The sequence below is a fragment of the Bos javanicus genome, chromosome 7 (genome assembly GCF_032452875.1).
Source record: "Bos javanicus breed banteng chromosome 7, ARS-OSU_banteng_1.0, whole genome shotgun sequence".
NCBI classification, from domain to species: Eukaryota; Metazoa; Chordata; class Mammalia; order Artiodactyla; family Bovidae; genus Bos; species Bos javanicus.
Window position 1 is genome coordinate 61737127 of NC_083874.1, and position 16487 is coordinate 61753613.

Here is a 16487-nt window from a genome sequence, read left to right on the forward strand (position 1 = left end):
CCCTGCCATTCTTAGAGAATTGTGTCCAAAACTCTTTAAAGGAATAAAACAAAATCTGTCACTCAATAATGTAAAAATCACACATCCAGCATACAATTAAAATAAGTAGAAATGGGAAGAAATAGGTAAATGTGACTGGTAACCACAGGAGACAAAGAAGAAAAAGCAAAAACGGAGTGAGTGGACAAGGGATTTACACATATGTTCAAGTATTTTAAAAATAAACATAATGAGATAAATGGACAATATAAAGAAGAATGAAATGGAACTTCTAGATATGGAAAATATAATATCTGAAATTATGTCACTAAATGAAACTAAAAGCAGATTTAACTCTAAGGAGGAAAAAAAAAAAAGAAAACCAGTGAAATTGTAGGTGTAATAGCAGGCATCACACAAAATAAAAGATTTTAAAACAAATTTACTGAATGACAAGAGTCTTAGGACATGTGACATATATCAAGCAGTACATGGAACTGGAGTCTTAGAAGAGGAAAAAGAAAAAATAATTGTTGAAAATATTTAAAACAAGTTGAAAACTGTAATAAAATTCTATACCCGAGATAAAAAATTCTAAAGCAACCAAAGGAAAAAGAGAAATCGCACGTAGAAGAACAAAAAGGTAAGAATCACTGCAAACGTACTGTCACAAATAACGAAGGTCAGCAGAGACAATTTTATAGGGTTAAAATGGAAAATTTTCTATCTAAAATTCTATATCCAGCAAAAATGTTGCAAAACATTTTCACTTCCAAATTAGTTCTTTCAAGTTCAAACATCTTTAGGAACCAACTGAAAATGTGTACAACCATGAAGAAATCATTATTTTTTTAAATATATTCAACATCAGCTATAGTACACACAGTTTAACTCCGTTATGAATGTAAAAACATTAAAACCTTTCTTTGGACTATTGGAGTCTCATTTTGTTGGAGTATAGCAGATTGTTAGAATGAAAAAATGAATTTTGTGTGTACTACAACTGAAATTTTCTCATGGGTTTCTTAATTTAGTAAAAATATAGTTTTAACTATGACTTCAATATTTTTATTTTATTACCATCATAAAACATACAGTTTGGGAACTTCCTGATGGTCCAGTGGTTAGGACTCTGCAATCTTGCTGCAAGGACTCTGCAATCTTGCTGCAAGGACCTGAGTTCAGTCCCTAGTTGGGGATCTGGGATCCCACAAGGCGTGTAGCACGGCCGAAAATACAACAAAACAAAACAAAAATACAGTTGATCCTTGAACAACACAGGTTCAACTGTGCTGGCCCACTAATACACAGATTTTTTTTCAATAAAAATATTGGAAACTATTTTTGGAGGTCTGCAACAATTTGAAGAAACTTGTAGATGACTGCACAGACCAGAAATATTGAAAAAATTAAGAAAAAGTTAGGTATGTCATGAATGTAATATATATTATACAATGTGTTATTTTCATGCACTGGAGAAGGAAATGGCAACCCACTCCAGTGTTCTTGCCTGGAGAATCCCAGGGACGGGGGAGCCTGGAGGGCTGCTGTTTATGGGGTCACACAGAGTTGGACACAACTGAAGCGACTTGGCAGCAGCAGCAGACTACTTCAAATTAAGTTCTGAGGGATCAAAAATTATACATGGATTTTCTACGGCAAGGGGCAGGGTGGTCAGCGCCCCTAACCTCTGTACTGCTCTAGAATCAACTGCAATTTCACAGTCAATGTTAAACTTTTGAGCTAAATTTATACTTTCAATTATGTAACTTGTTTCATGTTCAACAAAATGAGATTCCAAAATTGTTTTTCACTGTGTGAACTGAATAAAAGAAACAAATTGTTATTAAAATTAACTAATTTTCTGGTTGACGCAGCTAAAGACATTGATAAAAACTGGCCTCATTCAAACTCTTGGCAAAATTCTTCCAGTGAAACAACACAGTAACATTAGGATGGAGCACAAGACAACCTGAAGGAAAAATGAACAAAGCTGGTTTAGAAAAGCAGTTTAGAAAAACAGTGACTAAATAAAAGGACATGTGCCACAAACTGACATTTAAACCCCCTTCTGCTGTCTTATATGTAAATTTATCATCTTTGGCTAGAGTCTTCTTAGGATACTTACTTTTTAAAAAAACGCTGACGCTTCTTCAGCTAATTTTCATGGGGTCAGTGATATCACTACTACTCTTAAGGCAAGTGGAAGATACTTCCTGTAAGGAGCACACACACAATCAACTCTCTTTAAAAGAAACACAATTTAATCATCTAATATTTTATTAAATGTAAACTTTTCAGGTTTTCTGGCTCAGTGTTGCCCAAAAGATTCATTGCCAAATGGGAAAATGTTTAAGCCGTAAAATAGCTGAAGGTTTATACCACAGAGTTTGTGGCAAAATCATCCTAGCTAGTGTTCAGGCTACTCTTTGCAACACTGCACATGGGAGGAGCATTTATCTTCTGCTTCCCACATACACCTCGTCGCAGCTGCTGTGTAACTGCCCACGGGAGTCAGGAGCTGAGGGAGTACGGCTCACACGAAGTTCCAGTCACTTGCTTCAGTCTGAAATCACTCTGCAAGGCCAATCCAGCTCCAGAGCTCCTTGTGGGATCAAGTCTCTCTCATCACTGCCTCACAGTTCACCTTGCGCTTTCTCCACTTTCTTCCTAATAAAAGCTGCACTCAAATGTTCCTCTCCAATCTGCTTCCCAGAGATCTTGAACTAAGACCCAAGAGTCTTTCTGGGATCCAGCATACCACATCTCTCAAAGGCTAAAAAGAAACTGTGCAGGTGTAGGCTTGCCTGAGAGCTGAGAAGAAAATCTGGGTAAGTGTTCATGGAAGCTGCCATGCAGGATACTGAGGTGCAAAGAGATGTTTGGGCCAGTCAAGGCTGCCGTGAGCACAAGAATGCATAGGTGGTAGAGCGCTGAGATCTAGAGAGACCTGCTGGGAGTTGGAAAGAGTAACATGCATGCTTTATACTTAGACTTATGAGTTCAGTTTGCTGACTGCTGTACAGAGGATTTAGCAATCTCTTATGTGGAAAGGGAGAAGAATACAGATAGGTAATAATATAAGCTTACAGAAAATAAGAGCGATATTATCCAAAGGATGCTATGTTTGGTTGTAAAGCTTTAAAGGGTGATTTTCTTTAAGCCTTGTGATGCTACAGTTTGTGTGAGAGAACGTGTCCTGTGTTTTCAGAAGCTATACTTATTAGAAAAGGGGTATTCAGAAAAAGCCTCTCCTTGCCGCTATCATTCATAAAAGGTCCTTCCCTTGCAGCAGCCATCAGAGATTAAGGCATCTCAGGCTTAAATAAGACATCCCCATCTACAGCTCAGAAACTTTCACAGGATCTACAAAGAGAAGAATTGCTCTGAGCCCTTCTCTGCCAGTTTGTTTCAATTATCTGTTTCTATGTAACAAGTCACCTTCAAATTAGTGGCTTCAATCAGCAACAATTATCATCCTGGCTCAAGAGTCTGGATTTGCTGAGCTTACCTGGGTAGTTCCTTCCTTATGCAGTATGAGCTGTGGCTGCAGTCATCTGGAGGCTCAACTGGTCTGGAATGTCCAAGATGGCTCACTGAAGGCTCAACTGATTTGGAATGTCCCAGATGGTGGCAGTTGGAGCTGCCTAAAGGCTGGGATTTCTTGCGGGGCTGTCAGTCTGAGCACTTTGATCTTCCTTTATATGTCATCTTCAAGTGATTCACTTGGGCTTTCTTAAAAGTCTGGTAGTCTCAGGATAATCAGACTTCTTCTATGGTGACTGAACCCTAAGAATACAAAATTAGAAGAAGTCATGTCCTTTTACGTCTCAGGACAGGAGCAATATAATAAATAACACTTATGTCACATTCTATTAAAGCAAGCCATCAGATTCAAGAGGAGGGGACCAAATGAGACCTCCAGGAGTCATTCATTCCTGGTCACTGATGTAGAGATTACCACAGCTTCCCAATATTTCTATTTTCAAACTGAAATGTTCACAGTGGTTATCCTGTCCCTCTTTCTTCATTGGACGTTATGTGTGAATTTAGTCTCTGGATTAAGAGGCAGATGTGAAACTTACGCAGAAACTGTCATGCAATGCTGAACTTTGAGACTAAGCCAAATGATAGGAATTCAGGTCGCCTCCCTTAGGGAGGATATTTTGCACATTAAAAGAAGGTAAATATCAAAGTAATGTATTAGATAATACATATTATAATGTTAATATAATATAACATAAAATATATCCTATAATACACAAACTATATAATACATATACCTTAAATATATACTTTATTATCATATACAATATATTAATATAAATAATATTAAGAATATTTTAGAGATAATGTTCTTAAAATTGTTTGAATTCTGAAGAAAATTTTTAAGGTAAATTTTGTGAAGGAGCCTGAGCCTGTGCCTGATAGGAATCTGCTTTCTGACTTCAGACTACTACAAAGCTACAGTAATCAAAATGTTACCAAATTTGCAAGCCCATGTGCCTGACACACAGTGAGGCCCATCAACACTAAACAGAGTTTGGAACAGAGAAAGGTTTATTACAGATTCATACAAGGAAATGGGTGGCTCATGCCCTAAGAACCCCAAAGTTACTGAAAGCTTTCAGCAGTCCCTTTAAAAGCAAAAGGTGAGGGATGGGAGTGGTTGGTTGTTGTAGACTTCTCCATGTCAGATTCTTTGTTCTTGAGGTCTGGTCATGGATATCCTGTAAATTTCTACCAGATGACTGTTATTCTCTCTCCTGAACAGAAAGGGCAAAGTCCCAAGGTGTGACTTTTACCCTCCAAGGTCCCAGTCCTGTCTCAGAGAAGACAGATCTCAGCTGGCAGCTCCTTCAGGGACAGGTTCCCACATCCTGCCCAGCTGTCATCCCTTAGGGAGCCAGGCACCCAACCCAACTGGCCCTTAGTCTTCTCAGGCTGCCCAAAGCAGGAGACTAGGGCTCACAGACTGTAGCCCATACAGACAGCTGCGGCTATTAGGTTGTAGAGACGGGGACAGGGGAGAGGCTCACCGCTGCCTCAAGGCCTGGGCCAAAGCTAGTAGAGGGCCTTAATGAGAGGCTCTGGAGTCCTGCAGGATGTAGTCTCTAGTTTGTTCCCCAGAGCCTCTAGTTCACTCACTGGCCCAAGGCTAGGTAAGCTGGCGGGCCTCCAGGAGAAGGCCTGAATCTGCCTCTTACCTCACTTTGCACCTGATGACCACCACACTACCACCCCTTGGCTGAATCATTTTCCCAGTGGTCCCTCATTGACAGTTACCACTGGGCAGGGCCCACTGCAGTGCTGAACAATAGCTGAGCAGGACAACTAACGGTCACTCACTGACAGTTGGCTGCTTGTGGGTGGGGCCCACTGAGGCATCGACCAATGGCTGGGCAAGACCTAGTTGCCTAGTAACAGGATGTGGAGTAAATTAGGCATAGCAATGCTACATGCCCAGGGCTGTGCTCTTCCTGTTCTGTTACAAAAACAGTGTGGTACTGGCACAAAACCAGACACAAAGATCAGTGGAATAGAGTAGACAGCTAGAAATAAACCCACACATTTTCAGTCAATTAATCTATGACAAAAGAAGCAAGAATAGAAAAAGGGAAAAGATACACTCTTCAATAAGCAGTCTGGGAAATTTAGACAGTTACATGTAAAAGAATGAAATTAGAACATTTTCTCATACCATACACAAAAATAAACTCAAAATGGATTAAAGAGCTAAATGTAAGACTGAAAACCATAAAACTCCAAGAAGAAAACAGAACACTCTTTGACATAAATTGTAGCAATATTTTATAAAAATCTGTCTCCTAAGGTAAAGAAAACAAAAGAAAAAATAAACAAATGGGATCTGCATAGCAAAGAAAACCATTGACAGAATGAAAAAGACAGCCTACCAAATGGGAGAAAATATTTGCAAATCATATACCTTATAAGGGTTAATATCCAAAATATATAAAGAACTCATACTGTCTCACAACAAAAAGCAAACAATTCTATTTAAAAATGGGCAGGGGAGCTGATAGGCATTCTTCCAAAGGAGAATTTCAGATGGTCAATAGACATGTGAAAAGATGCTCAACATTACTAATAAGAGAAATGCAGATCAAATAAGTATCCCCTCACATTTGTCAGAATGGTTATTATCAAAGATACCACAAATAAAAAATGTTGGTGAGAATGTGGAGAAAAACCTTTTTTCCTATGAAGAAACTGTTTGTAGGAATGTAAATTGGTACAGCCATTGTGAAAAACAAGATGGAGGCCCCTCAAAAAACTAAAAAAGGAACTGCAATAAAGATTAAGAAATTTCATTCCATTGTACATATCTGAAGAAAACAACACTAATTCAAAAAGATACATGCATCCTAATATTCATAGCAACATGAATGACCATAGTCAGCAACAGATGATCAGTCCCTCAACAGATAAAGAAGACGTGGTGTGTATACACACACACACCCACACACAAATGGAATATTATTCAGGCATAAAAAGAATGAAATTTGGGGATTTCTCTGGCAGTCCAGTGGCTAAGACTTCGTGCTTCTATTGCAGAGGGCACAGGTTTACTCCCTGGTCAGGGAACTAAGATTCCACATGCCATCTGACCTCAAAAAAAGGAAAAAAAAGAATGAAATGGACCTAGTGGGTATTAGTGAACTAAGTCAGAGAAAGACATATACTGTATCTTATCATTTATATATGGAATCTAAAAAATAAAAAGATGACTATAATGAAACAGAAACAGACTGACAGATGTAGAAGAAAAAAAAAGTAGTAGTTACCAAAAGGGAGAGGTAGGCGATACGGAGGTACCAACTATGTACAAAATAAACAAGCTACAAGAATATATGCTAGAAAAAAAAAAGAATATATGCTAGAGCACAGGGGGTGAGAGGGTAACAGGCAGGAAGGCCAGAGGTCCCCAAGTGGCAGGAGGAAATAAACTGCACGTGGCAGATGCTTTTTTTTTTTTTTTTTACTTCTCTACACAAATTTAAAAGAGGCTTTTAATTCTGTGTTGAGGACACCTGGTTCTTCCTTGAGCTAACCAATGCAGTTTGTTTTTTTTTTAATGGAAATGTTTTTCTTAAGCTGTGTAATGAAACTATGTATTTGCTTTGGAATCTGCCTTTCTTCAAAATGGTTCTGCCTAAGACTAACTTTTTTCTTTTCTCAAACCTTAGGCTGATAATGGCTCAACAAACCAGCATTTATGTCAATTGTTTTATGGCCAGGGGATGACACACCTCTTGCCATCCTATCTCAAAAATGCATATTGTGGGAGAGGGGCCTGGTAAAACTCCCTCAGCCTTGAGGTGTCTTTCTTACCTGACTAATAGCTTTCTAACAGACATAAAACACCTTGCTAAAAACTAGCAAAGGCGCCTTCTTTCTGTCCCCTTTCTATGTCAGAAGCTTTCCCTATCTCTGTTATACTTTAATAAAACTTTGCTACACAAAAAGCTCCAAGTAGTCAAGCCTTGTCTCTGACCCTGGATCGAAATCCTCTCCTCTGGGGATAGGATACGAATCCCAGCATAATACACAGCTTGCAGCAGCAATCTTTCAGGAATATATCCAATATTTTATAATAACCGTAATGAAATATAAGCTATAAAAACTTTGAATCACTATGCTGTACACCTGAAACTAATACTATCAATGAATTTTAAAAAGAGGAAAAAAGATACAGATTAAAATTAGATAAGGGGGACTTACCTGGCAGTTCACTGGTTAAGACTCCATGCTTCCATGAATAAGAATTCATGCTTATGAACTGGAGCAAACTCTGGGAGATAGTGAAGGACCGGGAGACCTAGCATGCTGCAGTCCATGGAGTCATAAAGAGTTGAACACAACTTAGACTGGACAATAACAACAACTCCCAGCTCAGGGGAGATAGGTTTGATCCCTGTTTTGGGAACTAAGATCCCATATGCCACATAATGCAGAAAAAAAAAAAAAAATTAGCCAAGGAAAAGGAAGAATCTAGAAGAACCATCAGATGCAGATTTTGTCCTCTCCCCGTGGACTGATACAGACATTTAATTCCCCTAGCAACAATGAGAGACAACATGCACAAAGTATTACCAACCCACAAAGTTCATCTGAGCCGGGTGTCCAGAGTTTTTATTCAGGATCAGTCATTTAGAAAAGGAGTGACATGGCTGACCTTAGTTACTTAGTTTCTCAGATGTCAAACTGCTGTCAAGTGTACCAAAGCCCCATGTAAAAACTGAGCTTTTATCAGTCACAATATTCCAAAAACTCAGAGGTTAACTTCTGGGAGCCTGGCAAGGGTCAAACCTTTCTTTGGAACATGCAGGTTTTAGACAACCCAGGCCTACTGAATTTATCCTTTACTCCAGAGAAGCACATTCTTTCTTGCAATCCAGAAACTGGTGGGGCCTAACAACAGAGGTAGCATTAGCAATGACAACACTTACCACGTACCCACTACAGGTGCTACAAACATGAGAGCAACTGAGGATGCAGACATAGGACAGTTAATCTCAGGTCTGGCTAGAGCAGCCTTCAGGTACCCAGGATGAAGTGCAGCCAGCATGGCCATGGCAGGCATTTGTGAAATATACTAAAAATGTTTAAAATGGCTATAGAAAGAGCTACAAGCCTGGCCTTGTCATGGAGGGCACTTCTAGTATGTCACCAGGAACAGCTGATCTCTCCCCAGGGGGCCGTATGAGTGTGGTGATCATAGAAGCCTGTTGCACTAGTGTGATCCCCTCATCCCAAACCCACAGGGTTAAGGCAACACGAGTGAATGAGTGAATGGCACAGAAACGTTTATAGCTGTAAATGCTTACATTTAACAAGAGGAAAGATTTTAAGTCAACAACCTAACTTTATCTCTTAAATATCTGGGGAAACAATCTAAACCCAAAGCAAGCGGAAAGAAGGAAATAATATAGATTAGGGAAAGTTGCCTAAAAAATACAGTACAGGAACTCAATATCATTTCTCTTCCAATTAGAAACTCAGCAGTGTGCACTCAGTCTTAAAACATTTTTCCAGGCAATGAGATATAATTATAGACAAACTAACCTGAATGAGAAATATTTATTTCATCTTTCTAGTTGAGACTGGTGTTGAGGTTTGAAGAGGCCACAATCTTTTTTAGCTCGGTTCCCAGGACTGAAAACTCAATGGAGAACAGGCCTTTCCCATTTGCTCTGTTATTTTCAGGGTGTGGCTTTAAATTATGTCTTTGGAGGTCTCTCCAGCTTGCTTCAGGTTCTGAGACCATCCTGCATCTTTACAAACCAGATGGACAACTCTGGCAACTCTGTTCTTGATGAGAACATGTGAGGAACTTCCTTGTTCCTGTGAAATGAGAAAGGAACAAGCAGCTCAGTTAAGAAATCAGAAAGTGATTTGATTCTACTTTCAGTATTCTGAATATGATGGACTAAATGGAAAGACGGCCTATCTCCTGTAGAGTGCTTAGTCACTCAGTCAAGTCTGACTTTTTGTGACTCCATGGACTGTCGCCCACCAGGCTCCTCTGTTCATGGGGATTCTCCAGGCAAGAATGCTAGAGTGGGTTGCCATGCCCTCCTCCAGGGGATCTTCCCAGTCCAGGGATCAAATTCAGGTCTTCCACATCGCAGGTGAATTCTTTACTGTCTGAGTCATTAGGGGAGCAATAGTGAAGAATTTCCTTCAAAATAAATGATTATCCTAAGGAATCAAATATAGAAGAAAAAGGCAAGAACAAGTAATTTTTAAGAATTGAGATAAAAAAATATGAAAGAAAAGAAGATAATAATGAGCTGAGTAAGAATTTATAGTAATTTCAGAAGCACCCTAAAAGTTGGTTGAATGATACAGTTCTAATCAAAAGTCATTATACTACAACAGAAGTCAAATTGTCAAAGCAGAGAAATTATGCACCTTAAAGGCAAATTTTACTAATCATTAATTAAGGATACAAGCAAACAGAAAGCATAACATCTATCTCTGGAAGGGTCCAAACTACCATATACATTTCCAAAAAACAGATTTTTGTTCTAGGATGTATTCTGGTTTCAGAGTTAGAGATCAGTGTTCACTGTGCATGATGGACATGTGCTGTACAAGTCAGTTCTAGGGAGCCATTTAAGTCTAGAGCTTCTAATCTTTATGTATTTCATCAGCTGTGCAGAGAAGGAACCTACAAGACTAACTTCTGTTCTCTAAGTTTTGCTCTATAATCAGTAAATTTCAAATTTCTTCACAATAAGCAATGCAAAAATTCAGATAAAAAACATTCTCAGATGAGAACTTCTTTGATTATCTTTGTACTAGGAAATTTACATTGAGGGTTACATAGCTGCTGTTAATTCTTTTCATTTTGCAGGGAGCTGCATAAAATGAACTGCAGTGCTGAGAGCAGCAGGGGAATGAGTCAGCATATGTCAGATCACTCCCAGATGCACTCCACAGACACCATACTGTACAAGTTCCACATTGTGGAACTTAGCTTCTTTTAGGTCACCTGGTCAAAGACAATGACATGCTTCTGAGCATGCATGAAAATGGATGTTGGGCTCAAATGAGAATGTTTCTGATCCTCACCTTTCTGAACTATCCTCTGGACTCATAATTCTTCACAGTTTCAAACTTCTTTTTATACATTTCCCAGCTCTCTGTTTCTAATCCATATTGAGGACCAAAAAGGCATGCAATGCAATCAGGGAAAAAGGCTAAAGGCAGAAACATGAAAGATGGAATGATCTAATTTAGAGCAAATTAGAAATAGAAATGATACAATCAGTTTGCATCTGATGAAATTCAAGCATGTTTCAATATATGCATTACAGCAGACTTCAATGAGGCAGAAAATCATGAACAATGGAGACAATTAGAGGAAGCATGCAGAGATACACAGATGTGCCAATGGCCCTTGATATCCAAATTTTCAGACTTGGATTATATATACTATCTTCTCAAAAGAACACAAAAAGCTCAAACATATACAAAAATTTTATATATTATATAAGTAAGATTAAAATATACTAAAGGAAATGAAGAGGAAAAAAATTTTTAAATCTGTGATATAAAAGATACAATCAATATAAAAGATACAATAATGATCAAAAATTTAAAATTTAACAATATTTATAATTAGTTATGTTAAAAATAACTCATAAAACAGTAAAAATTACAACTTGTATCAAGTGAAAGCTATATTCGCCTACCATTAAGAAACTCTTAGGGATCAATAAAAAAGGTGTGAAAGTGCAACTGTTAGTCACTTCGTTGTTTCTGACTCCTTGCGACCCCATGGACTGTAGCCTGCTAGCCTCCTCTGTCCATGGAATTCTTCAGGCAAGAATACTAGAGTGGGTTGCCATTGCCTTCTCCAGTGGATCTTTCCAACCCAAGGACTGAACCTGGGTCTCCTGCATTGCAGGCAGATTTTGTACTCTGAGCCATGAGGGAAGCCCATAGATAAAACGATGAACATTATATATGAAACCATTATATTTTCCCTCCAAAACCTGTTTCTCCAACATTTATCCCAGACTCAATGAATAACAGTTTCATCATTCCAGTTAGATTGGGCCAAAAAACATCAAGCAGTTACGAAACTTCTGTTTCTCTCATGCTCATTTCAGGAAATCCTACACGCAACAAAATCTGCAGAGTATATGTGCAATACATACTGTCTGTTTGGTGTGTCTAAATGAACCTGGGAACAACAGAGTTCAAAATCTTGGTACTTGTTGGCTTCAGCATAACTAGAAAGAGTTATCACTTGATATTTTCAGAAAACATCTCCATATTACCATATTTCAAGCTTTCTTTCCATTAGCTAGAGCTTAGAAAACATTCCAGCTCCAAAAATTCAGTTGGATTAGATTAAACCTTGTATTCATAATGAACACTATACTTTGAGAATTATTTGCATAAATGATAATCTCAATTTCACAATAACTAGAAAACAAAAATTACTCCATATTATGATTAATTTGGTTCTTGCTATGAACTAGATATTTTATCATGGAGCCCATGATACTTGGCTTAGTTTTCCATAGAGATCGAACTTATGTGTCAAATGTCATGCAACACTATTCAGACTTTGAATTTAAAATCTAAGGGGATTCAGCATAAGAAAAAACATTTGGGACAAAGGAAATCATTCAACTGAGATGAACCATATATATCTATAATAATACATATAAAAATTACAGTGAGTTAATAAGCATTTTAGAGAAATGCATTTAAAATGTTTATCCCGTATAAATACTTTCAAAATAAAGCAAAACATATTAAAAAATTAATTAAAATGTAGAAGAAAGAGCTGTCAAACAGGTCACTTATACTGTTATTTAATTTTTCTTGCCAGTCTTTAACCTCAAGTCACATGCTTATTATAATTTTTGAGAGCTTTGATGTTTGTTTCTCAAAGCATTCAGTCCAGTATCTTTAATAATGGCAATGGCAACTTAAGAACTTATCTAGACTTTTCTCTACAGAGTCTGCCATTGAATGAAATGTCAAACAAATCCTCTCATGATCCCAATCCCTGGGATATGGCTGCCAGTATCACAATAGCCACTATATTCAGAGGCCAGCATTAGCAGGTCTGATTCACAGAGATTTCTGGCTAATAATGGGGGAAGACACCATAAACACAAAGAAGTTATAAGAAGTTATAAATTAACCTATCAAAATTACTGGGTGATTTAGTCTTTACATAGTTGCTATTTTATCATAGAATCCATCTCATTTCTGACAATCTCAACTAATGTTCACTAACTCTTACTAAGCTCCCAGGTCAACCTTTTCTCTAACAACCACCTTTTCAGCCATAGGCAATCCTAGGTCATCTTCTCTGCCCCTACAGAATATGCAATATTAAGTAACATTTAATACATTTAATGGGCTTCCCAAGTAGCTTGAACGGTAAAAAACCTGCCTGCCATGTGGGAGACCTGGGTTCAATTCCTGGGTCAGGAAGATCCCCTGGAGAAGGACATGGCACCCACTCCAGTATTATTGCCTGGAGAATTCCATGGACAGAGGAGCCAGGTGGGCTACAGTCCATGGAGTCGCAAAGAGTCAGACACCACTGAGTAACACTTTCACTTTGACTTTCAATACACTTAATAGCTGCAGCTACCTAAATCCTTTTCCCCAACACAGAATGAAGAAATTCTCATTCAAGTAATTCAGCGGAATTGACAGAACTGTTCTAAATTTGGGGGACATCTCCAAGAACAGTGATGAGAGAGTGACTTAGAGTACTAGGATCAAAACCAGGGTAACAATAACTACTGGAGAGGAAATGTAGAAAGAGAACCCTCTTGCAGTGTTGGTGGAATGTAAATTAATTCCTCCACTATGGAGAATAGTATAGAGATTCCTTGCAAGATCAGATCAGATCAGATGAGATCAGTCGCTCAGTCGTGTCCAACTCTTTGCGACCCCATGAATTGCAGCATGCCAGGCCTCCCTGTCCATCACCAACTCCCGGAGTTCACTCAGACTCACGTCCATCGAGTCAGTGATGCCATCCAGCCATCTCGTCCTCTGTCGTCCCCTTCTCCTCTTGCTCCCAATCCCTCCCAGCATCAGAGTCTTTTCCAATGAGTCAACTCTTCGCATGAGGTGGCCAAAGTACTGGAGTTTCAGCTTTAGCATCATTCCTTCCAAAGAAATCCCAGGACTGATCTCCTTTAGAATGGACTAGTTGGATCTCCTTGCAGTCCAAGGGACTCTCAAGAGTCTTCTCCATCACCACAGTTCAAAAGCATCAATTCTTCAGCACTCAGCCTTCTTCACAGTCCAACTCTCACATCCATACATGACCACAGGAAAAACCATAGCCTTGACTAGCCGGACCTTTGTTGGCAAAGTAATGTCTCTGCTTTTGAATATGTTATCTAGGTTGGTCATAACTTTCCTTCCAAGGAGTAAGCCAAGCATAAAACTACCCTATGATCCAGCAATCCCACTACTGGGCACATACCCTGAGAAAACCATACTTTAAAAAAACACATGTACCCAGTGATCACTGCAGCACTATTTAAAATAGCCAGAATATGGAAGCAACGTAGATGCCCATCAATAGATGAAGATAAAGATGATGTGGTACATGTATACAATGGAATATTACTCAGCCATAAAAGGAACACATTTGAGTCAGTTCTAGTGAGGTGGATGCACCTACAGCCTGTTATACAGAGTGAAGGAAGTCAGAGAAAAACAGCTGCTGTACATTAACATATATATTAGGAATCTAGAAAAACGGTACTGATGAAACTATTTGCAAGACAAGAATAGAGATGTAGATAAAGAGAACAGAGGGCTTCCCTGATAGCTCAGTTGGTAAAGAATCTGCCTGCAATGAAGGAGACCCTGGTTTGATTCCTGGGTCAGGAAAATCTGCTGGAGAAGGGACAGGCTACCCACTCTAGTATTCTTGGGTTTCCTCTGTGGCTCAGCTGGTAAAGAATCAGCCTGCAATGCGGGAGACCTGGGTTCTATTCCTGGGTTGGGAAGATCCCCTGGAGAAGGGAAAGCCTCCAGTACTCTGGCCTGGAGAATTCCATGGACTGTATAATCCATGGGGTCGCAAAGAGTTGGACATGACTGAACAACTTTCACCTCACTTAAGAGAACAGACTTGTGGACACAGCAGGAGAAAGAGAGGGTGGGACGAATTGAGAGCGTAGCACTGAAACGTACACATAACCGTATGTAAAACAGATAGTAAAAAATTGCTGTATGACACAGGGAGTTCAACCTGGTGCTCTGCAATAACCCAGAGGGGTGGGATGGGGTGGGAGGTGGGAGGGAGGTTCAAGAGGGAGGAGATGTACTTATGGCTGATTCACACTGTTGTATGGCAGAAATCAATACAATATTGTAAAAAAATTATCCTCCAATTAAATAAAAAAAAAACCAGGATAGTAGGAATTCTTGTTATTTTCCTTCAAATAATATGAATTACTGTTCATGTTTCTTCAAGAAGAGCTGATATACAACTGCAGTGTGCTCTAGGCATAACATCAAATTTTAGGATTTTCTTAAAGGTATGCAATTTTATAAAATGCATCAACATATAAATCTACTGAAAGAATACTAAAACAAAATATATATGCTCTATAAATGAAAAATTTTATTACAAAATAAAAATAATTGAGTAAATAGTGTGTGATATATTACATAATTTTAGGTTTCATTGCAAAATGGTAACATGGGTACCCTTGTTCAAAACTCAAAGAAAAGATTACTGAAAATTCTAAAATATAAAGATTTTACCTTTAAAATATTTATTACTTAGAAAATATAATAGAGGTAATAGTGATATATAAGAACATAAATTTTTAAGTTGTAAAAACTACTATATAGACATAATTTATATAAAATAATGAATAAAATACTGTACTCTTATGACTTCTTGATTGATCATTGATTTTTTTGGCTTACCTTTCTGCAAATTTATTAGGTCATCACAATTTATAGCTTTAGCACCTTTACTTTCACATGGGTATAACTGAAAGCAATATGAGGTAGTTTTAGTAAATGTAAGATTATACCTAATTTTTTAAAGAATCTAACTTTGAAAAGAATCTTTCTGCTACTGGAACTGTTACTGGAGCTGTGATGAGTATTTTTTTGGTGGTGACAACCCTGGAACATATTTCTGATAAACTATTTTGAAGGATAAACTATAGTTCATGTAAAGTTGTTAAGTCTGACATAACACTTTTTCTGGAAAGATTTAACTCTTTATACAAGTGAGTTTCTTGTCTGAATTGAAAGGTTGAGTGAAGTCTCTCAGTTGTGTCCGACTCTTTGCAACCCCATGGACTGTATCCTACCAGGCTCCTCTGTCCATGGAATTTTCCAGGCAAGAGTACTGGAGTGGGTTGCCGTTTCCTTCTCCAGGGGATCTTCCCGACCCAGGGATTGAAGCCGGGTCTCCAGCATTGCAGGCAGACTCTTTACCATCTGAGTCACCAGGGAAGCCTGCAATGGCAATTTAATGAACTACAAGGAAAAATTAATTTTCAAGGTGCCTTCTGAATAATTGGTTTATGCAAAGTTTCATATAAAAATAGTGCTTTTTTCTGTTAAATTGTGTGATCTTTAAATTTAATTTCTATCTTTAAGCCTATGGGTACTTGCTTGTAATGACTCAGCAATTTCCAAAACCAGAATAATACTAATAACTTTCTGATATGTTTTATTTCAATGTCCACGTATATGATGTTATTTTATAATAATTTACTGACAAAGTTTACAGGCTGGGCGTCTGCAGTACCTGTCCCAGTGCTCAGAACCAAGAGGTAATCATTGCAAACACTTAGGGATGAGGTCTGGAAGCAAACAGCCTACCACCCAGGTCCTGTGCTGTCCCATTTGAAAGCTGTTCCCCCTGTACTCTCTTGGGGCTGTGCCCACCGCCACTTCTGCTGCTGCTTTGGGGCCTCCCATCTTAGGGCTCCTGTACACATACAGACACAACCACT

General features: G+C 38.4%; 1 long non-coding RNA gene across 7 annotated transcripts in view; it reads right to left on the reverse strand.

The window, feature by feature from the left end:
- LOC133251500 (uncharacterized) overlaps window positions 1-9554 on the reverse strand; it is a 48980-nt gene extending 39426 nt beyond the window's left edge. The window contains exons 1-4 of one of the 7 annotated variants that reach the window (XR_009737655.1): window positions 5187-5740; window positions 2108-3768; window positions 1060-1951; window positions 426-483 (exon numbers count right to left, since the gene is read on the reverse strand). This is a non-coding gene — a long non-coding RNA (uncharacterized LOC133251500). Of the gene's footprint in view, window positions 1-425; window positions 484-1059; window positions 1952-2107; window positions 3769-5186; window positions 5745-9066 lie in introns of those variants that run through there. The other 6 variants (XR_009737653.1, XR_009737652.1, XR_009737654.1 and 3 more) reach the window with 6 other exon arrangements.
- Between the last annotated feature and the right edge of the window lie 6933 nt (window positions 9555-16487).